This window comes from Hyperolius riggenbachi, chromosome 12, assembly GCF_040937935.1.
Source record: "Hyperolius riggenbachi isolate aHypRig1 chromosome 12, aHypRig1.pri, whole genome shotgun sequence".
In the NCBI taxonomy this organism is placed as follows: domain Eukaryota; kingdom Metazoa; phylum Chordata; class Amphibia; order Anura; family Hyperoliidae; genus Hyperolius; species Hyperolius riggenbachi.
The window spans coordinates 201,231,290-201,255,251 of record NC_090657.1 but is presented as its reverse complement, the minus strand read 5'-3'; the positions used below and the strand labels follow the sequence as shown (position 1 = coordinate 201,255,251).

The 23,962-nt window shown below is 48.1% G+C and overlaps 1 protein-coding gene across 3 annotated transcripts in view; it reads right to left on the bottom strand.

The window, feature by feature from the left end:
* The window catches only part of LOC137541174 (tubulin-specific chaperone D-like), a 94,914-nt gene extending 71,846 nt beyond the window's left edge, over positions 1-23,068 (bottom strand). For all 3 annotated transcript variants that reach the window (XR_011025095.1, XM_068262348.1, XM_068262346.1), the window contains exon 1: positions 22,950-23,068. The gene's annotated coding sequence lies outside the window, so the exon portion shown is untranslated. The remainder of the gene's footprint in view (positions 1-22,949) is intronic.
* Positions 23,069-23,962: the final 894 nt, after the last annotated feature.

Below are 23,962 nucleotides of genomic sequence, written 5' to 3'. Positions count from 1 at the left end.
GTTGGTCTGCCATAGCACTATTCCCAGCCCCCACATGTCCTCCTCTCACCAACAGCAGGAGCTAGGAAATCACCTTCAACCCAAGCCTGGTTGATCTTGAGGAAGGCGAGTCCACAGACTGTGTGGACATACCAGAGCACTTCTCTGTGACCACGCCAATGGCCGCACTGAAACATCTCTCTGACAGCACGCTAGAAGGGGGCAGGACAATAATTCAAGGGCGTACTTTGTCAGTTTCCTTCAGTTCTCCAGCCTCTTGACCAGTACCCCATGGAGTCCATGGGGCCTCAGTGTCAAGCCCACTGAAGGACCCCATATGGTCTGCCGCCATGCGGGTCATAGGCTGGTGCTGACTAGATGAAGATGCTGCTGCTGATTACACTTCCTCTCTAGGCAGCTCTACCGTGTAGAGTTGCCTAGTCAGACAAAGCAGATTTCCTCAGCACCTGCTGCTCCTGGCTGCAGGCACTGGCTGCTGAGTTGGCTGGACAGGGGCTGGGGGGTTGGAAGGCTTCCTCCAGTCTGTGAACAAGGGCCATCTGCAACTCCTTTGTTTGATTCTCTGGGTCTCCACACTGCATAAACTGACCCAGCTTGTCCTTTAGTCGTGGGTCCAAGATTCCCACATCTGGATCACCTTGGGGTCTCTGCGCAGACAGTACAGCATGTGCACAGCCATGAGGAAGAGGTGTGCCACAGCAGACACATCATTATCCTCACCCCCCTCTGAGACAACACGCCTGTCCTCCTCTTGTTGTGCCCGCTGTCGTTGACTCTCATCCTGCACTCTCCACCCTCGCAATGCAGCTGCACTTCCCCATCAACAGCCAACTCAGGGACCCCCAACTCCTCTACCACCAAGTGCGAGTCTTCCTCCTCCTGCTCCTCCTAAGAGGTGGACTGCGCAGCTGACTGCTGATCCAGCTGTGTCAGGGCTGCCTATCCCTCTTCCAGCAGATCGAAAATTGCCCTGTCCAGCAGGCAAACCATGGGCACCCACTCACAGAGGGATACCCGTACCCTGCTCACCATGTTGGTTCCCTGAAGGAGACAACACCAGGCACACCTGATGCATCTGCCTTCAATTCACATTTCAGATGACCTGGAGGTGTGTGGTGCCAGAGACATTCTCCTCAATGATGTAGTATCTGACAGCCCTCCTGTGCTGGCACAGCCACTCCAACATCACCAGGGTGGAGTTCCAGCGAGTTGGTACATCAATGATGAGCCTGTTTGGTGGCAAGCCCTCGCGCTGATGCAGGTCGGCCAGGATCGCTGAAGCAGTGGCGGAGCGGCAGAAATGGCAAACAATTTTCAGCACCCCTTCCAGCAGATCCTCCATCCCCAGGTAGGTGCGCATGAACCTCTGCACCACCAGGTTTAGGACGTGGGCCAAACAGGGGACGTGGGTCAGGTTTCCCCTGCTGATGGCAGCCAGCAGGTTGGCCCCATTGTCGGATACCACCAATCCGACTCTGAGGCCTCTGGGGTTCAGCCACCTCTGCTCCTGCTCCCTGTAGGCGGCCAAGACATTAGCTGCTATCAGCTTTTCCTTCCGCAAGCTGGTCATCTCCAGCAGTGCTTGGCAGTGGCGGGGCTTCACACTGCTGCGGAGGTGGGGGCATTTGGTGGGTGTGCCAGAGGAGGAAACAAGATCAAAGGAGCCTGCTACATCTCCCCTGACCCCGCAGGGTGGCACCACCCACTGGGCTGCTGCTGTGCTCAATGCTGCTGCCTCACCCCCTTCCACCAAGCTGACCCAGTGAGCCGTGAAGGACAGGCAGCAGTCTGTCCAGAACAGGCGGCTCCAAGAGTCCACGGTGACATGGACCAGGCCACCCACGGCATGATCAAGCGAACTGGCCACGTTTGCCACCAGTGACCGCTGGGGATTTGCCACTCCGGGATCCCACACTGCAGGAGTGCATGCAATGTCACTCCCCTCCTGCACAAGAGAGTATGGAAGGAGCTTGGGAGCACATGGCCCAGGCAAGCAACCCGTTCAGCATCCGGATGCACCGGTGGCCAGGAGGCAGAGCCTTGGTCACACCCGGAAAGCTCTCACTGAGCAGTCTCTGACGTTTGCCTGCACAGGATGCTGAGGAGGGAACAGTGAAGGGAGAAGAGGAGGCCACTTAGGACTGGCTGCCCTTCACCAGAGTCAATGTCAGCGGTGGGAGGAAGTCTAGGGGAAGCAGTGCGTTCATGTGCTGCTGCTGGATGAGCAGTAGGGTGCAATGCTGCTGCTGAGGGATGCACATGTTCACCAGCTCCCTTAAGCAGGCCCGTTTTAGCGCCGTGTGGCCCGTGCCGCCGCCCGGGGCGCTGTTGGGAGGTGGGCGCTGAAATGGAGGGGGGAGCCGGAGCCGCTGGGAGGGCAGCCTGACCTCTCCCTCCCTCTCCTGGGCCGCCCTCCATGCTCCCCCCTCAGATGTAGAGCGCAGCAGCAGCAGCCAGGGAGGAAGCGCTGTAAACAACATACCTCCCTGCGTTCCAAGCGCTGCTCTCTCGCCGCCGGTATCTTCCTCTCTGCCTATACGATGATGCACACGCTGGTTCCTGTTAGCCGGAACTAGTGTGTGCATCATCGTATAGGCGGCGAGGAAGAGACCGGCGGCGAGAGAGCAGCGCTTGGAACGCAGGGCGGTATGTTGTTTACAGCGCTTCCTCCCTGGCTGCTGCTGCTGCGCTCTACATCTGAGGGGGGAGCACGGAGGGCGGCCCAGGAGAGGGAGGGAGAGGGAGGGTTGCCCTCCCCACGGCTCCGGCTCCCCCCTCCATTATGGGAGACAGCTACCTACCTAACCTACCCTGGGGGGCACCTACCTAATCTAACCTACGCTGGGGGGCACCTACCTATCTAACCTACACTGGGGGGCACCTACCTAATCTAACCTACACTGGGGGGCACCTACCTAATCTAACCTACGCTGGGGGGCAGCTACCTAATCTAACCTATACTGGGGAGCAGCTACCTAATCTAACCTATACTGGGGGGCACCTACCTAATCTAACCTATACTGGGTGGAACCTACCTATCTAACCTATGCTGGGGGCAACTATTCTGGCTACCTATATTAGAGGCACCCACCTAGCTAACCTGTACTGGGGCACCTACCTAACTTATACCCGGGGCGCCTGCCTATCTAACCTATACTGGGGGCAACTATACTGGCTACCTATACCGGAGGCACCTACCTGGCTAACCTATAGCGGGGGCAACTATACTGGCTCACCCATGCCTGGCTACCTATACTGGGATACCTATTCTTGGCTACCTATACTGGGGGGACCTATACTAAGTGCAACTAGACCTGGCTAACCTATACTGCAGGCACCCATACCTTGCTTGGGGGGGGGGGGGGGCGCAATTTTTACACACTCGCCCTGGGTGCATTTTAGCCTAGAAACTGCACTGCCCTTAAGCCTCTGGATCCCCTCAGACTGAGTCTTGTGCTGACTCTTCAAGTGTGTCTGAAGGTTTGATGTACCCATCCTGGTGGGATTATGACCTCTGCTCAAAGTTGTTTTTTGCTCATTCAGCGTGGACACTTTGAAGTACTGCCAAATTGGGGATGTGAACACCCCCTACGGGTGGAAGGAGGTGTCTGCTGCTGTCTCCCACTGGTTGACTGGTGTTGGTGGAGGCTTAAGCAGTGGGCTGTGGCTCCTGGCTACCACGCGCTCTTCTGGCCTTGCTCCTGACTGCCATGCTGCCTCTCTCTGCCACAGCCTCCTCCTCTGAGCTGCCTTGGGAGGAGAACTGTGGTGGCACGTAGGGACGGTTCAACACCTCCGCAAACTCCACCTTCCCCTCAAACTCCTACTCCCCAAACATCTCCTCTGACTCCTCAACCACCTCTTCTGCCCCAACATCCCCTGGCTCTAGCTCCTCCACTTCCAGAGCCTCCTGGCTGACAGTCCCCACCATCTGCTCCATCTCCTACACAACAGCCCTCAACGTGCTCTCCGATGCTGGATTGAAGTGGAGTGAACTTTCGTCCAGTGAGGGCTGTGTGGCAACTGGGGTCGACGTGATCTCCATCGGGAAGCATATGCTGCTGCTCACAGGAGTGCTGGTGACAGTGGAGGTCTTTGTGGAACCAGTGGCCTGCGGCTCCGCCATCAGCTCCACAACAGACTCTGCCTGCCTCTCCTGAGTGTCCCGTCGACACTGGCCAAAGATGGGCGCAAAATGTTGCGTTTCGGCATTGCGCCTCTATGCTCCCTCCCCCAGAGCTGAGCGCCCTGTGGCTGGCGGTGGACCAGCTACAGACCTGCCAGCGGCAGCCACAATGGCGCTGCCTCTCCTGCTGCCTCTCCCCCTGCCCGACATTTAACAACACACAATATAATTTATAGAAAAGAAAAATAAAAAAATGGAGAGGGGGATACCCTGAGTGAGTGAACTACTAGTGTACTGTCTACAACAAGTAAAAATAAGTAACAGTAACTGTCCAGTCAGTCAGTCACTAACTAAACTGAACAGACTCTGGTAATGAACAGAACACTAGTGACAAGATGAGAGAGTGACAGTGAGTGACACTAAGGCTGACTGTCAAACACTCACACTACAGGCAGGCAGCAGCTGCAGAATCACAGTGAGAGACAGATGCGGCTGAGTCCTGACTGTAGTACTTCTAATGCTAGTGGAGTCACACTAAATAAACTAACAGTAACACAGAAAATCAAGACATCCCTAGCCTATCTATAGGCTACTACTAGGATACCTGGCTAGCAGGATGACTGCACTGACTACCAATGGACGACTATACAGCAGTACATTATATGTTTTTTACAGGTGTAACATAGCAAAATCACGCCATTTTCACAGTAAATGAGCACTTGCTTACAGCCAAATTGCACAGAGAAGCTCAGCCTCTCACCTCACGCACGCCTAGTCAGTCACTAACTAAATAAAACTGACTCTGGTAAATGAACAGATGAAAACGCACTAGAGTTACAGAAGGAGAGTGACAGTGTGTGACACAGTAATACTGCTTGACTAGTGCCACACAATTAAAGGCAGCAGCTGCAGAGTCACAGTGAGGACTAAAGGCCCATACACACGTCGGATTTCTGTGAACGACGGGTCGTTTGAACATCCCGTCGTTCAGTCGTTCGCCCGCTAAATCGGGCGGATCGCTCAAACTCACTCTTATCAAGCGAACGACAGTCTGTACACACGCCCGACTTAGCGGGCGAACGACTGAACGACGGGACCTTCAAACGACCCGTCGTTCACGGAAATCCGACGTGTGTATGGGCCTTTAGAGAGACAGATACTGCAGTGCTGACTGACTGTAGTAGTACTAGTACTGTGCTAAATAATGCTAGTCTAACACTAAACTAACACAGTAACTGATATATAATCAAGGACTAATCCCTAACCTAACAGGCTACTAGGCTACGCTACCTAGTAGGCTAGCAGGCCTGCCCTCAGTGGCCTGCCCACAGACCTCAGCTAAGTGACTGTACACAGTATTTACACTGACGTCACTGACTATCAAATTATAACTATACAGCAATACAATATATATGTTGTACAGGTGTAAAATAGCAAAATTACAGTTTTCACATTAAATGGGCACTTGCTCACAGCCGAATAGCACAGAGAAGCTCTCAGCCTCTCATGTCTAGTCAGTCCCTAACTAAAGTGACTCGACTCTGATAAATGAACAGATGAGAACACACTAGAGCAGTGATGGCGGACCTATGACACTCATGCCCGAGGCAGCACACAGAGCTGTCTCTGAGGGCACGTGTGCTGTCTCCGCCACCACCGCTGAACGCTGTGCTTCCAGTGTTGTCCCCACCGCCGCTGCCTGAGCCCCACTCTTTCACACATAATAATAGACCTCAGAATCCTGGACAACAGTCAAGCCAGAGAGGTACACACTACCCGCGTCTAGTGTACTGCAAATGCGGAAGGGACGTCAGTCACTTCCTGCATTTTGAGTACGTTGGGCGCGGGCAGCTTGTACACTTTCTCTGGCTCTGCTGTCGCTGCGGATTTTCAGGTCTATTACTGTGACTGAAAGAGTGGGGCTCAGGCAGCGGCAGCTAGGACAGCAGCGGGAGCACAGCGAGGACCTGGAGGTCACCATGGATCTGAGGTATGTAGTGGCACCCCTGCCTCAGCCTGCACCTTGCAACCTGCTCCAACTAGCACCCTGCATCCACCCCCCAGCCAGCACCCTGCAGCCAGCTCCCTGCCCTCAGCCAGCTCCCCACCTGCCAGGCCAGCATCATTGCATCATTACCACATCACCAGGGTTGCTCAGGTAGTACTTGTTAAAACCCGCCTGGATCCGGATCCAGGTACCCAGATATTCGGATCCGATACGGATATCCGGATCCGACCTTGTGGATATCCGAGTGAATTCGGATATCCGACCAAATTACCCGCGGGTACCCGACCTATTCGGGTATCCGGATAGAAAAAACGGAAGTGCCCTTTAAATAGCTTTAAAAAGGGATTTTAGGGTAAATGATGCATGCAGCATCATGTGTTTTTTAAGGGAAACACTAATTTATTATTTGGTGGACATAAAATGAAAAAAAACATCTGTCAATTAACATCAAGACTGGGTTCCAGACAGCGGTCCTGCAGCCCACATTGTGTCCAAAGTCCAATCGCACAACTGGGACATGACAGTTTTCAGCCCAGACAACAAAAAAAATGACACCGCAATTGTGTTTTGGGTTGAATATAGGTGGTGGTATCAGCAGTAGTGGCCTGTGACACCGTGGCGGTAAGAGCCAGCGCCAGCTTCCTTCAGCCTCTTGAACTCCTCATGCTCAACAACATGTTTTTTGGCCAGATGGGTGATGAAGCTGGAGGTGCCATACTTGTAGGGTTCACAACCTCTGCTCATCTGTAGTTTGCACACATTGCATATGGCAAACTTGCTGTCCAATGAGGGCAGAGTGAAAAACCGCCAGATTGGGGAGGTGAAGATTCCCCTGCGGCCTGAATGGGATGCTGCGGCTTTTCTCCCTGTGGCGGTTGGGGGTTGAGTGGTGCGGCTGGTGGTAGCGGCAGAAGGATGTGGTGGGTCCTGCATTCCACGGCCACTGTCTGCAATGCTGATCCTCCGTGCCAAAGCCACCAACGCATCCTCCTCCTCAGAGTCAGAGCTGACATCCCCACAGGCCTGTTTCTAGGGGCCATGCAGCCGTGCGGCAGCCCTGAGCGCGCAGCAGATGGAGAAAGGGTGCTGTGACCTCTCCCTCCCTCTCCCCAGGGGACTGCAGAGTAATTAGCTCAGGGAAGCACTGTATACAGCTATGCTGACTGGCCAGGGGGGGGGGAGGGGGGCAATCTTCCCCCAGGCCTCCTTTCATTCAGTGATTTAGCGCTGGTCCAGTGTCTGGTGTATTCAGGTTTGTTGTTGTAAGCAGGGCTGTGGAGTCGGAGTCGTGGAGTCTGGGCAATTTAGGGTGCCTGGAGTCGGAGTCGGGAAAAAATGCACTGACTCCGACTCCTAATGAATTTAAACTGTAATTAAAATAGAAAATATGATAAAATGTTCTATTTCTCAGATAATAGTCATCATAAATAATTTATACATAGAGTAATAGTTGTGCTTAGGCCACAAAAAATGAAATAAACCAATCAAAATCAGTTACTTGTGCTGCTTCAATAAAGCAGTCCCCGTATTTTGAAAGTCAGATATACACATCTGATTGTGACTGTATATATGATGTGTACACAGGAATCTCTTATATATACGAAATAACATCTATACTGTAAGTATAAAGCCTTTGGTTTGGTGACTACGAATTAAATGGTACCGGAGAAGGATGAAAAGAAAAGTTTTATACATACCTGGGGCTTCTTCCAGCACCCTTCAGGCTAATCAGTCCCTCGCTGTCCACCTCCACCACCTGGATCTTCTGCTATGAGTCCTGGTAATTCAGCCAGTCAGCGCAGTCCGGCCGCATGCCACTTCCACAGCCAGGAGCGTTCTGCACCTGCGCAACAGTGCTGTGCAGGTGTAGTACGCTTCCGGCGACGGAGTGTGTGCATGCGCACTACGCCAGACTGGCTCAAGTACCTGGACTCCTAGCAGAAGATCCAGTTGGCGGAGGACAGCGAGGGACTGATTAGCCTGAAGGGGGCTGGAGGAAGCCCCAGGTATGTATAAAACTTTAATTTCATCTGTCTCAGGTTTACTTTGTTACACAGTAGTACTATACTCTACATATGCACTCTCCACAGAGCTGCAGGGAATCCACTGAGAATGTTGTGCACATTGAACACAGAGGTGTTGTCTATAACCCATAAACCTTGTTCAGATTGTGCATGAAGAATGTGTAATAGAGGAAGAATTTCCTTATTCCCCTGCAGAGTACCTGCACATCACTCTTACATGTACCCACAATTACATTGCCTAGGGCCTGATAGATGTTCTTTGTTCCGGCCTGTACCTTTTACAAGTACTCTTACCAAGGACTAGTTTTAATCTATGACTAAAGGGAATAAATATGGCAGTCTCCATATCCTTCTCACTTCAGTTGTCTTTTAAAAATCCTAAGCATTGGCAGTTAAGAGACGAATTTCATGTTACATACTTTCAATCAACAAGATTGTAATATGCAAATTAGAGGAGTCGGAGTCGAAGAGTCTGAGTCGGTGGAATCCTAAACTGAGGAGTCGGAGTCGGTGGATTTTTGTACCGACTCCACAGCCTTGGTTGTAAGGCAATGTGAAACTTGAGGCTAGCTGATAAAAGTGCAATCAGAGGTCAGGCAAGCTGGTAAATATACACAGCATGATGCAGAGCTTGCCTGGAGGGTCTGTGGGTAAACAACATCTGTCTGGTCTCTCCCCATTGTTATTATGACTGCATGTGTGGATAAGGTGTTATACAAGTTGAAAAGTTTTTGATAGTCCCTAGACTCAAAGAGGGCTACTTTCTGACTTGTGTGTGAGACTGGCAGGGACAGGAGTCCTATTACAGGCAAGTAGCCTCTGTGTGATGTGCAATGCAGATAAGCTCTCTGCTCCATCGCAGGCTATTCTCAATTTCTCTCCACTCCTCCTCTCTCTGGGCTAGTGCACGCCAAAATCACAATAGCAATCGTTAGAAATTTGTGAGTGTGATTTTGTGAGGCGATTTTCAGAGCGATTTTTTTAATGAATTGCTCCAAACAATGCTACATGCAGTTTTGAAAAAATCACAACGCTGCTATGAGAACACCGTCATGAGGTAACATTAGCCAAGTACTTTTCAAATCACTGTCGATTTGAAAAACACTCAGACACACTGTTGGTGGGCACCAGCTCTCCCTCATTCACCTTTGTTTCCCTCTTCCTCTAGTGCTGACTGGCTGTGTCTTCTTGTCATACAGGAAAGCTAAGTAAAAGTGCAATCCTGGTGAGGGTTGCTTTCTGACTTGTGTGAGAGACTGGCAGAGACAGGAGTCACATTACAGGCAAGTAGCCTGTCTGATGTGGGACTGCAATGCAGATAAGCCCTCCCCCCCCCTCATGCCTGTACTTTACCTGTCACACTGTCCCTAGAGTGTTCTTTCTGTATTTCCCCCCATCTACTGGAGGCACCTACCTGGCTAATCTATACTGGGGGCAATTATCCCGGGGCACCTATGCCTGGCTACCTATACTGGGGGGACCTATAGCCCACTACCTATACTGAGTGCAAGTAGACCTAGCTAACCTATACTGCAGGCACCTATACCTGGCTCTGGCGTGGGGGGGGCGCAATTTTTACACTCTCGCCCTGGATGCATTTTAGCCTAGAAACTGCCCTGCATCCCCATCCTGTGGATGGTAGTCACGGTCCTTCATCCCATCATCAACATCATACCCCCCCTCCTCAAAACCCAGAACATCCTCCTCAAACTCCTTGCGCTAACAGCTCTGAGTTTAATCGTGGCGCCTGGAGCGAAAAGCTCGCTGAATGAGGGTAGGCTGCCCGCTGGGGTCGACACTGACATGGCAGACTTTCTGAGGGTGGAAGTAATGTTGCTCCCTGTCCTCTTGACCTCGCTGCCCCTCCCCCGGCTGCCGGTGCCAGCAGACATAGTACAACTTATACGTGATGATGTCACCAGATGATGTGGGGTACTTTTACTTTAATAAAATCGGGGTTGGACTTTAAATCAAATCAGCACAGAGTGACAGACCGCAGAGTAGAGGACAGACGGTGCACACTATCTGTCTAACTGTCACACTGACAATGCTCAGCACAGCAGCACTGCAGTAATCTGTAGTAAGCTAACACAGTACTACTCTCTCTAACAACTAACTGCAGTACTAACTAACTATATAATACAATACAATAACACAGTAATCCTATTCCCTAACCTATACTGTCCTGCTGGCCTGCACAGCACACACAGACACAAACAGGACCTAACTGAGTGAATGAAATCAAACAATTACACTAGCTAGCTAAAAAAAACAATAGAACAATAGTGTAGTGAAGGTGTTTAGCACTCAAAGCTTTAGGTTTATCACTGTATACATGCAGCACTTGCTAAGCCAACAGCACTGGAGCAAGTCTGTCAGTGACCAGCCAGCCAGCCACACAAGCAAGGATGATCTGTCTCATCATGCCAGCCCTCCTTATTACACAGGGGGGCTGGCCAGAGTTTCCCTCTGTGATTGGTTGCTAGGGCTTCTGCTGGGATCTTCTGATTGGCTGGGAGCCCTCTGATTGGTTCAATGACATCATCTCCCTTGTTACAGTACCTGGATCCGGATATCCACCGGATATCCGCGGGTATCCATGGGTATCCGGATTATGCGGCCAGATACCCACATAGAGCTATCCGGATCCGGCCCCAGGTATCCGGAATCCGGATCCGACCGGATAGCGGAAAAATGGTCAGATACCCGGGTACCCGGATCCGGATGAGCATCCCTGCACATCACCGACAGCCAGGCTGGGCAGTCCAGCATCATGTGTGGGGGAAATTGCTGCATTTTATATATGAGGGTAATTTTTGCATTTCATACATGGGGCGATTGCTGAATTTTAAATGTAGAGTGGCCTTTAACCATTTCAGCTGCCCGGACGTGATCCTTATGTCCAAGCGGCTGCTCTGCTGCGGTGCCAAGCTTCGGCGCGGTCACGCGCGTGCCCCCGTGCTGTCCCCCGGTAGCCCTGGGATCAGTGAACGGGAACATGGTTCCCGATCACCGATCCACATCCCCAGCTGAAAAACCGAAGCTCTCTTACTAGAGGCTTCAGTCTTTCTGCAAAAAAAAAAGTTTTCCTGTCGTCCTTGTGCTTCCAGTGATTGAGAAACACATGGCGAAACAAATAAACTCAAGGTGGCCATCTTGTGGCCAAATAGTAAAACTACATCTACATACATTTTACATTAAAATGTACGCATATAATAACATTAAAAATTAACTGTTTATTTCTCACACCAAAATATTACCCAAATAAAAGTTTTGATGGAAAAAAAAATTACAATAAAAAAGAACAAATAGTTACCTAAGGGTCTGAACTTTTTAAATATGCATGTGAAGGGTGTATACTATGAAAATTTTTTAAATTATAAGCTTGTAAATAGTGATGGATGCAAACCGGAAAAAATGCACCTTTATTTCCAAATAAAATATTGGCGCCATACATTGTGATAGGGACAAAATTTAAATCGTGTCATAACCGAGACAAACAGGCAAATAAAATACATATGTTTTAATAATGGTAGCGTGGATTATTTTAAAGCTATAATGGATGAAAACTGAGAAATAATGAATTTGTTTTCATTTTTTTCTTACTAATCCTGTTAAAATGCATTTATAAAAAAATAATTCTTAGCAAAATGTACCACCCAAAGAAAGCCTAATTAGTGGTGGAAAAAAAACAAGATATGGATCAATAAATTGTGTTAAGTAGTGATAAAGTTATTAGCGAATGAATGGGAGGTGAAAATTGCTCTGATGCATAAGGTGAAAAATCCCCACGGGCTGAAATGGTTAATGTACGAGTTTTTTTTGTTTTTGTTTTTTTATAACTAAAACCACAGTATTCTGTACAAATTGCCATGTTGGCACATTGTGATCAGTAAGTGGATTTGGGGTCACAGTTTGGGCATTCGGCAACTGAAATGTTCGCCACCACTGGCCTATAGCATGGTCCATAAAGACAGGGATGACTGGCCTGCATGGAGCCCTGATCTTAACCCCCCAGAGAGCAGCTTTGGGATGAATTGGTGACTCTGAACCTTGCCTTCTTATCCAACATCAATGTCTGTGCATTAAATGATTGTTGTTATAATTAAAATATAAAAACCTTTGGATAAAGAATGGGGTGGTATTAAAGTTCACTTGTGTGTAAAGGCAGTCAACAGCTTAACACATCGTGGTGATAATAAGGTATTTTTCTTTTGCGGTCAATTCTCTATAATTAGAGACTGCTGCATGTGAAACTTGCAGTAATTTTTTTTTTCTAGGTACCATCGAAGTCCTCAACCTATTAGAAGTTCCAAGAGTCATTGCAGCTGATTGCAGGCTAGGATAACTGTTTCACCAATTGTGGCCACTAGATGCCAATATTGCACTTTTTTCCCCCTAAGTTAGCTGCAATACCACCTGTGGCCACCAGGGAGTGAATTGAGTATCTTCCTAATTAGAGAATAATCCGGGATACTAAGTCCTTCATGGCCAGAGGTGGCACTATGGAGCATGTATTCTGGTCCATGTTTCCCCGCTTTGGGAGGCTGTATCTCTGAGTCCCTTTAACTCAGAGACCCCAAATTTCAGGTGTGTGTAGCAGAGGATCATGGACATAATCGGGGGCACGCTAGCCCCCCAAGAACCAGAGATACCGCACCCCAAAAAAGGACGTTTGGGTTTGCCGCCTTTTCTGTTAGGAAACTCACAGGCTGTTGACATTTAAAATGTATGTAGAAGGCATATTGACCTTCTTGCACTCCAACTTTGGGGTCACTGGCATCCCCAGAGCCAGAGATATGCCCTCCACATTTTATTGAATTCCGTGCCTGCTTGCCTCCTCTTCGGAAGGCCATGTCTCAGGGGCCCTTTGCTCGAGTGACCCAAAATTTCAGGTGTGGGGATTAGAGTTTGGGGGCTATATGTAGGTACAGGTGGGGTCACACTAGCCCCCCCCCCCTGGAATTGGAGATAATGCACCCCAAAAATTGAAAAAAAATTGTTCAAGTTTGTGCATTCACTGCTTTTGAACCCCAGGGCTCAGAGCTTAGCTTTTGATGCCAGTGCCTAGCTGTTCTACATGCACTCCAAATTTGGGGTTTCTGACTCACCTGGCCAGAGCCAGAGATATTGGGTTCCAAACAAGGTCCAAAACCATGTACTTTTTCAAAACAACCCAAAACAATTTTTGGGCTCTAGCTCAGGCGCACTTGGGGCTAGGGGCACCAAACATGGCACGTGTCTTCACCAGGTAAGGGACCACCTGCATGCCAAGCTTAGGGCCCCTGGCCTGCAGAGTTCGGCATTGGGCCTCAATGTCCATTTTTGGGTGGGCAGGGCACTTTCAGTAACTTCCGTTCTGTTGGCGCCAGCGGGCCCTGCATTTCTGTGTGGGGCCCTTGGGGTCCCCAGAGAGTACACCGCAAATTTGGTATTTCTGGGCCTTGTGGTTTGACAGATATGGCCATTTTTTCTTGTGAAATGCTGAATGTGCCTTTGTCAGAATTCAGCCATAGCTTTTCTCACCTGGCGAGGCTTCCAAAAGTCTGAGGCATGCAAGTTTTTTCTAGAATGTTCCCCACCTCTGGAGCAATGAGCGTGGCGATTTGTAGGGTGCTGCGATGTGAAAAATGCCTTCAGATAACCCTTAGCTGGTTGCATTAGTCTCAATGGCAACGACACAGGGTGTGTCCCTCCAAGGAAATGGTGAGGCCAGTCTTCTGAGAACGGGCACATTAAGCCTTATGTGGCATTCTGAAACCTTCTCAGATGCTGTATGAAAGTTTTCTGGCATCGGGGACTGGTCCTCTTTCTTCCTTTGTCAGAATTCAGCCAGAATTCTTGCGTGGTGAAGTCTCCGAAAGTGCAAGCCATGCATGCTGTAACTGCAAAGCCGGATGCAGGGGCCACCTTATGTTGCTGCTCTGTCTCCCCCTTGCTTCACCTGTAGATAATCAGCCACCCCTGTAGCCGTAGCAGCCACTGAATAACAGCTGCCACTATGCCAGCAGCAGTAATAGCCACTGAATAGTTGCTGCCACTATGCCATCCACAGTAACAGCCACTGAATAGTTGCTGCCACTATGCCAGCAGCAGTAACAGCCACTGATTAGCAGCTGCCACTATGCCAGCAGCAGTAACAGCCTCTGATTAGCAGCTGCCACTATGCCAGCAGCAGTAATAGCCACTGAATAGCAGCTGCCACTATGCCATCTGCAGTAACAGCCACTGAATAGTTGCTGCCACAATGCCAGCAGCAGTAACAGCCACTGATTAGCAGCTGCCACTATGCTAACTGCACACAGTATATGGGTTATTTGCAGTGGAAATGTTTTATTTGACAAAATGTCACAGGCATAGTGTCCCTAACAGCAATCAGCAATAACTGTGTTTAATATCGCTAGCTCGCCCCCTAGCACTCTCAAGAGCGGCAATATGGCCCTTGGATTAAAAACTCTGGCCACCTCTGCTCTAGATAGTCCAAAGGTTTCCCCAATCCTCCTGCAAAGCCTCTGGTTGCAGAGCTGCTGCTGTGTACAACTGCATCCTTACTAGGGGTGCGCAAATGTGCTCTGTGCCTGCCTAATAGCTAAAGCCACTTGTGCATGTCGTTTGTCACTAGTCTACTTGAGGTGACTTTCCCTATAAGGTTCCCCGTTGGGTCACCTTAATAGACTAGCATCCAGCTTTTCCCTCTGTGCATGAGGAGCTTTGTTGTACTGGGTATGCTTGGAGAAGACTCGCACATGTTTAGTACAGATTGACACAGGAGTGCGATCAGAAGGGCGGTTCACGCTTGGAACGCAAATATCGATTTTGCATTGCGATTTTACCGCAGTTTCATTTGGATTCAGAGAGAATCACAATTAGTGTTGCGCGAACAGTGTTCGACACTGTTCGGGTTCTGCAGAACATCACCCTGTTCGGGTGATGTTCGAGTTCGGCCGAACACCTGGTGGTGTTCGGCCAAACTGTTCGGGTTCGCCCGAACGGCTCAATGCCTGGCCGAACAGGGCCCCTGTTCGGCCGAATACGCCCCCCCTATGGGGTCGCAGGCATAAGGGGGGAGCATGCCCCGATCGCGAAGGGGGGGGGTCGGAAATTCCCCCCACCCCCTCCGCTAGCGCTCCCCCCTCTGCCCGCTTCCCCATACAAAAGTTTAAGGAAAGTAAAATAGTGGTGGTAGTGGCTGGCAGTGGCACTGTGAAGTGAGTGAGGAGGAGGAGTCCGGAGAGTGACGCGTTGAGGGAGGCCGGGCAGCGGGCGGTTCAGCGGTAGTACCCTTGTGGTACTTCCGCCCTTTCTCTGACCTCACGTCCTCGCCCGTGCCTCTTACTGTCTGTCGGCTGCTGACTCTATATTTAAAGCTGGAGGGGAGCGCAGATCGGGGGACCCAGGCGAAGGAGGGGGGGTCCGACCCCCCTCCCCACCGCTAGGCCCAATACTCCCGTCCTGCCAGCTACCCCTCCAGCTCGGCGGCCGGCCCCTCCGCACCCACGGACGGGCGAATGCTGCCCCTAGAACTTTGCCGCCTGAGGCAAAAGTTTCACCCCGCCTCATGAGCGGGCCGGCCCTGAGTGCACACCAAGAGCGCTTCTGAGCGCTTTACAAAATGCCAGCGCTTTGAAAAGTGCTTGGCTAATGTATTTGAGTTGTTCATTCGTTGATCTCAACCCCATAACCCCCCACCCCCCCGCAATGATCGGCTGCTTCTATGAGAAGCGTTATCATTGTGGAAAAAAAACTGTTTCCCAGCCTCCCTGAACTTCCTGCAAGCGTACTTCCTATGCTTGCAGGATGCATTTACAAAAAACTACTGTGGCTATCTTGTGGCCAAAAAGTAAACCTACATCCAAAAACATTTTTCATATACAAATACATTATTTTACAATATAGATTAACTCATTAACTCCCACACACCCCAATAGTTAACAATTAACATAAATAGTTACTTTAGGGGCTGAAATCTTTAAATATTTATATCAAGAGGGTATAACACTGTTACTTTATAAATTATGGGCTTGTAATTAGGGATGGACGCAAAACTTAAAAAAATGCGCCTTTATTTGCAAATAAAATATTGGCGCCACACATTGTGATAGAGACATAATTTAAATGGTGTAATAACCGGGACAAATGGGCAAATACGTTACATGGATTTTAATGACAGTAGCATGCATTAATTAAAAACTATGATGGCCGAAAACTGTAAAATAATGATTTTTTTCCCAAATGTTTTCCTATTTTCCCATTAAAACACATTTAGAATAAAATAATTCTTGGCATTATGTCCCACCTAAAGAAGCTTAATTGGTGGCAAAAAAACAAGATATAGTTCATTTCATTGTGATAAGTAATGATAAGGTTATAGGCGAATGAATGTAAGGAGCGCTGAAAGGTGAAAATTGCTCAGATGCTGAAGGGGTAAAAGCCCTCAGTTGTGAAGCGGTTAAGTATAAGAAAGTGGAAAATCATTCTGAAAAGCGCTAGATCAGCGCGATTTTCCAAGCGTTTTTGTTACAGAAGCTGTCCAGTTACAGCTCTACTGTAACAAAGAAAAAAATCAAAAACGCTACACCAAACTGCTCCAAAAACCGCTAGGCATGATTAGAAAATCACTAGGCACATGCCTAGAATCACCTAGAAAAATCACTTCAAAAAGCACTGAGCGTTTGTGATTACGCTAGCGCTTTTTGGTGTGCACTGGCCCTTATATACAACCTTTATGGTCCCTGGTAGATTGCACAGATTGGATAAGACAAACTCCCCACCTTGCTTTAGGAGCTGTTCCTCTTCTGGTATCCTACTCCATATATGGTGGTCATGCACATTTTGGTTTGAAGTATGTTCTTTAATTTGTTAAGTACTCATGACTAAATCGGTCAGATTCCAAATTTCTACTGTGAGGACGTAGGCCTAATACCTGAGCTAGTGCATTTTATTGCAGTAGCATCAAAACACCAAATTGCCTGTCAATGGCTTAAGGGTGTGTACACACATACAATTTTGATTGGCCAATATTAACTCTTCCATGTAGTATGAGAGCTTACCTACACTATCTGTCTAGCATACTCTAAATCTGGTGACCTTCATGTAATGAATGATACGGAAGTCGAGACAATTATCGATTCTGTATTGTTCTGCAAGCAGAGCAGAATGTCAGTTCTGTTTTAAATGTACAGCAGATGTCTTTTTTTTTTTCTTCACTCTGACTTAAAGTGGATCCGAGATTAACTTTTACTCATGAGTCATTGCATAATTGTGTTCCTTTCCTATTGTTTATAGGGCATTCCTCAAGCCAAATACTTTTTTGTTTTTGTTTTAATACTCTAATTCCCTATAAACTAAAAAAGAGTTAAATATCAGGTATGTAAGTGGCTGACTCAGACAGGAAGTGACTACAGTGTGACCCTCACTGATAAGAAATTCACCTTTGTATCTCTTTCTTGCTCTCAGAATCAATTTTCTGCTAGGAAAGTGTTTTATAGTTAGAATTTCAGTGAGGGTCGCACTGTAGTCACTTTCTGTTTAAGTCAACACTGAGTCAGCCACTTACATACCTGATATTTAACTCTTTCAGGCAGAGAAAGAAAAAAAGGAACACAGTATAGTTATTTGTGTGCCAGGCACTGTACATACACATGTCTATTTCATCATGTCACATGTCACTTCAGGTATCCTATAAAACAAAACATATAAACACCTATAAATATACATGTGCAGTGAGGTCTACAGCTATCGCCCTATAAGTCAACTTTGGTGAACAGCTGATTTGTAAGTATCTCCTCATATCTGGCCCCATAGGGGTTACTAATAGGTGTATACACCTTCACAGAAGGTAACTGGGGTGTAGAAATGAAAGTGGGTGCATAGAGCATAAATGAAAATAGGGTGCCACTTAAGAAATGTTTCACCCCTATAGCGGGGTGTCATCAGGAGAATATAGTGCACATACAATATTTACATAATACAAAACCCCCCAACCAATTATCAAAGTTTACCCCAGCAATAGCCCAAGTCAGAGCTAATCGAGTGGCCATTTAACCACTTCCCAACTGAGGGGTTTTACCCCCTGACCACCAGAGCAATTTTCACCTTTCAGCGTTCCTTCCATTCATTCGTCTATAACTTTATCATTACTTATCGCAATGAAATGAACTATATCTTGTTTTTTTCGCCACCAATTAGGCTTTCTTTAGGTGGGACATTATGCCAAGAATTATTTTATTCTAAATGTGTTTTAATGGGAAAATAGGAAAAAACGTGGGAAAAAATGATTGTTTTTCAGTTTTTGGCCTTTATAGTTTTTAAATAATGCATGCTACTGTGATTAAAACCCATGAAATGTATTTGCCCTTTTGTCTCGGTTATAAAACCATTTAAATTATGTCCCTATCACAATGTTTGGCGCCAATATTTTAATTGGAAATGAAGGTGCATATTTTTCAGTTTTGCGTCCATCCCTAATTACAAGCCCATAGTTTATAAAGTAACAGTGTTATACCCTCTTGACATAAATATTTAAAAAGTTCAGTCCCTAAGGTAACTATTTATGTATTTTTTTTTTAATTGTAATTTTTTTTTTTTAAATTACAAGACAAAAAATTTGGGCAGTGTGGGAGGTAAAGGGTTAATTTTGTGTGTTAAACTAATTTATTTCTATGTGAAAAATGCTTTGGATGTAGTTTTACTATTTGGCCACAAGATGGCCACAGTAACATTTTGTTTATGCGACCTGCAAGCGTCCGGAAGGACGCTTGCAGGAAGTAGAAAGAGGCTGAGAACTTTTTTTTCCCCCACAATGGTCGCGCTGCTCAGCCGAGCGGCAGCGGATCATTGCGGGGCTGAGATCAACAAACGGGAATGGATTTTCCCATTCATTTATCTCCGGGCGAGCGGGCGGCGGCGTGTTTACTAGCGGCGGGCGGCGTGTTTACGAGCGGGAGCGCGGATAGCGGCGGGAGCGCGGAAAGTACGTATTTCTCCGTCCCTGGGGGTTAAAGGATGGAAAAAGGGACGGAGAAATACGTACGCGCGGGGGTAAAGTGGTTAAAGGACTTATGAGGCGAAATTACTAAAAAAAGTTAATCACTTGCCTCACCTTTTAAGGCACGGAGGACGCCGTCCGTGCCCTCCGTGCCGATCCACCGGGTCCCCCGCTCATTAGCCCTTAGGGCCGGCTACCGACCCCACGTCCCGGGTTGGGCTCTCTTGTCTCTCGTAAAATGGCCGCTTCCTCTGGCCGCGGCTGCGCAGTCCGCCTGGCCACGAGTGTGGCTGCGCAGCTCTAGGGCCAACCCCCCGATCCACGCTACGTAGCCTTAAAAGGTGAGGCAGGTGATTAACTTTTTTTAGTAATTTCGCCTCGTAAGTCCTTTAACCTCCTTGGCGGTCTAAAAAATCCGGCAAGGAGGCAGCGCCGCACATTTTTTTAATTTTTTTTTTTTAAATCATGTAGCGAGCCAAGGGCTCGCTACATGATAGCCGCTAAGCGGCGGCATCCCCCCACCCACTCCGATCGCCTTCGGCGATCAGAGTATGCAGGGAATCCCGTTGAGAACGGGATTTCCTGCAGGGCTTCCCCGGTCGCCATGGCGACGGGGCGGGATGACGTCACCGACGTCATGGACGTCGGGACGTCATAGGGAATCCCGATCCGCCCCTCAACGCTGCCTGGCACTGATTGGCCAGGCAGCGCAGGGCTCTGGGGCGGGGGGGAGCGACTCGGCGCGGCGGATTGCGGCGGATCGGCGGCGAGCGGCGGCGATCGGAAGTTACAAGCAGCTAGCAAAGTGCTAGCTGCTTGTAACAAAAAAAAAATTATGCAAATCGGCCCAGCGGGGCCTGAGATATCCTCCTGCGCAGGTTACCCCGAGCTGAGCTCGGGATAACTGGCAAGGAGGTTAAATAGGACATGTCTCCCCTGCCAAGTGCCAATCAGGTCACACCTCCTCATATAGTATATCCATGTTATCTGTATCAGTGAAAGGTCTCCTGATATCCTTTTATTAGGCCCAGTGCACACCGAGCGGTTTTTGGAGCGATCCGCCGGCCGCATCCGCCTCTAAAAACGCTTGTCTAATGTATTGCAATGGGATGGTGCACACCGGCGGTTTGCGGTTTTTGCCAAGCCGCAAACGTGCCTCCTGCTGCGCGTTTGCGGTTTTCGGAAGCGTTTCGTCCTCAATGTAAAGTATAGGAAAAACGCAAACCGCTCTGAAAAACGCTAGTTCAGAGCGGTTTGCCAGGCATTTTTGTTACAGTAGCTGTTCAGTAACAGCTTTTACTGTAACAATATGTGTAATCTGCTACACAAAAACGCACGCAAAACCGCTAGGTATGTTTAGAAAACCTATCTAAACATACCTAGAATCGCTCTGAAATCAGCTCCCAAAACCGCTAGCGTATTGCGGATCTGCTAGCGGTTTTGGTGTGCACTGGGCCTTAGAGAGCCGTACCTCTGCCCCTGCATACAATAGGCACATCACCTTCATCACTTCTGTGTATTTCAAACACCATGCAGGGTAGCGGCGTCACATCTTCTGATGTCAATTCCTTGTTTCGCGTATGGCAACCATTTGGACGCTACATCCCCGCATGAGATCACCGCCTACTCAGCGAATGTCACTTCCTGATTACACGTGCAGCAACCACCTCCATGCAGTATAAGAGCTCACCTACACAATCTGCTCATAGTATTCAATGTCTGTTGACAATCCTACTACATTGAGGTGGTAAAATTGGTCAGTGATTGGCCAACCATCATTAAAGTGTGTACTAGGTACTGTATAAGTCTGACCTGAGCTTTTGGGGGTTTCTCTCTGAGGTCAATGCAATATTAAAAAATGGCTCACAGGCAATTGTCAGAGTTTCCTGCAGACACAAGGCAAAACATTCTCTACATTGTTAGCCTCTGTGCATGCTAAGGCCTAGATTATCCTGTCACATCCACCAAATGCTTGCGTTTCCACCTGAGCAGAAACCGCCGCGAATCCACAGAGTTTCCCTGCAGGCGAATAGTGCGGGGAAACTCTGCCATAGGGTGCAATGGTAATTCCGGCCAAATCGCTACCGCTAGCGATTCGGCTGGCTTTTCCATCCAAATTGGCGCGGGATGTTGCGGATCCCATAGCCGTGCATTGCATGCCTGATGGGATTCATCTGCTTTCCCCGCAGACCCGGAAGAGCCGTCTCGTGTCTCGCAGACGCGCGCCGCTCAAGTGGAATCGTGCCCTCAGAGGACCCAAATTGGTTCTATATGACCTGTTGGTGGAATGTGTCAAACAAAAGTGGTTTGTACTGATGTTGAGTGTCATATAAGGGGTAACATTTCATTAAACACAGCTTTTAGATTGGCCTGCCATGAGCATAGCAGCCCACTCCAAATATCAGATATACCACAAGTATTTCCAACACACATTACAGGCACCCCACTTGAGCCTGGGACACAGGAGCTGTGATGCCTTGTCTATGGGCTACAAGGTCTTCACTCAGAGGGGTTGATATCAGGATTTCTCAGCATTACTGTCAGAGCTCTTACCTCTATCACCTTCTCCTAACCATATGTGCTTGTCCATCATATTTCACAAATCAATAAAGAGTCCTCAGGACTAGAACTAAGGTATCTATCACACTGCTGTATTATCTCCCGATTACTAATGCCCTGGGCCGCTTCACTAAATGGATGTCAGTTCTGAGGTTTTATCTCTGACTTATTCAGCCCATGACTGGTACAGTGATACATGAATTTAAGTCCCTCTAGATGAAAATGGCTTTATTTCTTGGATATTTGCTTCTCTGGATATGCTGTTAGATTTGAAGTGTAGATGTGAAGTATGATGGACGAAGAGGTCTCTGTATGACCAGAGCTGGTGGCTCAGGTAGTTGGAGGTCAGACCTGCTATACTGGAGACCTGAGTTCAATCCCCTTACTGGGCAAGTTAAACTTAGAGGAAATAATGTACATTATTAGGTGTGTTTCCTAGGGAGGAGAGATTAGGAGCAGGGGGGGCAAAAAAAAAAAAAAAAAAAAGGTTGGGGGAAATTTTTACTAAGTATGAAAGTGGGCTGTCCTGAGCAAGACAGCCTACTCCAAATATTGTCAGATGGATAGACCACATAGACATGGGGTAAGGGGGAAGAGGCCCCAAGCTATCCGGTGTCATTGACTTATGTTACAGGCACCCCTCTCGTACCTGGGACTCAGGAGCTGTGGTGGCTTGTCCATGGGCCACAAGGTCTTCACTCAGAGGGGTTGATCTCAGGCATCTCAGCAGAGCTGTCAGAGTCCAGGATTGAACTCAGGTTTCTCAGCACTGCTGTCAGAGACCCTTACCTCTGAGCTATCTCCTTCTCCTGACTATATGTGCTCGTCCATCATATTTCACAAGTAGAACAGCTAGACAACTTAATAAAGAGACAAGATTAGAACCAATGTCCACCAGGATTGAACTCAGGCTTCTCAACACTGCTGTCAGAGACCCTTACCTCTGAGCTATCTCCTTTTCCTGACTATATGTGCTCGTCCATCATATTTCACAAGTAGAACAGCTAGACAACTTAATAAAGAGACAAGATTAGAACCAATGTCCACCAGGATTGAACTCAGGTTTCTTAGCACTGCTGTCAGAGACCCTTACCTCTGAGCTATCTCCTTCTCCTGACTATATGTGCTCGTCCATCATATTTCACAAGTAGAACAGCTAGACAACTTAATAAAGAGACAAGATTAGAACCAATGTCCACCAGGATTGAACTCAGGTTTCTTAGCACTGCTGTCAGAGACCCTTACCTCTGCACTATCTCCTTCTCCTGACCAAAGCTGCTCGTCCATCCTATTTCACACATAGAACTGCTTGAAACGTTAATAAAGAGATAACAAGATTAGAGCAAGAATATCCACCAGGATTGAACTCATGTCTCTCTGCACTGCTGTCAGAGACCCACACCACTGAGCTATGTCCTTCTCCTCTCCATATGTGCTCATCCATCCTATTTCACAAGTAGAACAGCTTGACAGCTTAATAAAGAGATAACAAGATTAGAGCCAGAATCTCCACCAGGATTAAACTCAGGCTTCTCAGCACTGCTGTCAGAGACCCATACCACTGAGCTATCTCCTTCTCCTGACTGCTCTCAACTTTGTAAAAAAAAAAAAAAACAACAAGGCTTGAACCACAACTTTCAACACCTTCTAAATGCATTTACTGGCTGATGATCACTTGAGCTAAATGCCAGGAGATACATTTCTCATGGATCATCAAATCTACACACACCTAAGGAGTAAAATACTGCTACCACAATGATTAAAACCCGGGTCTCCATAGGTACAGCCTGAGTACCCATATAGCACAACACTAACCCAAACCAAGAGCAGGTTCAAGTACAAGAGGAGCTGGTGTCTCAGACAGTTGCTGCTCTAGCCTGCAATAGAAGAATTATTGGTTCTAAACCCTGTGGTTCCAAATTTCCTATTGATCGAATGGATCAAAGTAATTTGTTATAAAGAATAGTCAGATACATTTTTTTTATTTATAACTTTTGTAGTGGGCTGTCCTGAGCAAAGCAGCCAAATAAAAACATTGTCAGATGTACAAAACACCAAGCAATGGCCAGTTCCATACTATTCTGTGATGCAGGTGGCTTGTCCATGGCCATAAGGCCTCCACTCAGAGGAGTTACAACTCAGGTCTTTCAGCAGTATACTTGGAGTCCATCCAGGATTTGAAGTTTCCCATCATAGTTCAATCACTGGTAGAAGGAAGACCTAACTCGGTAAAAGCCAAGAAGGCTGGAACTTGGGTT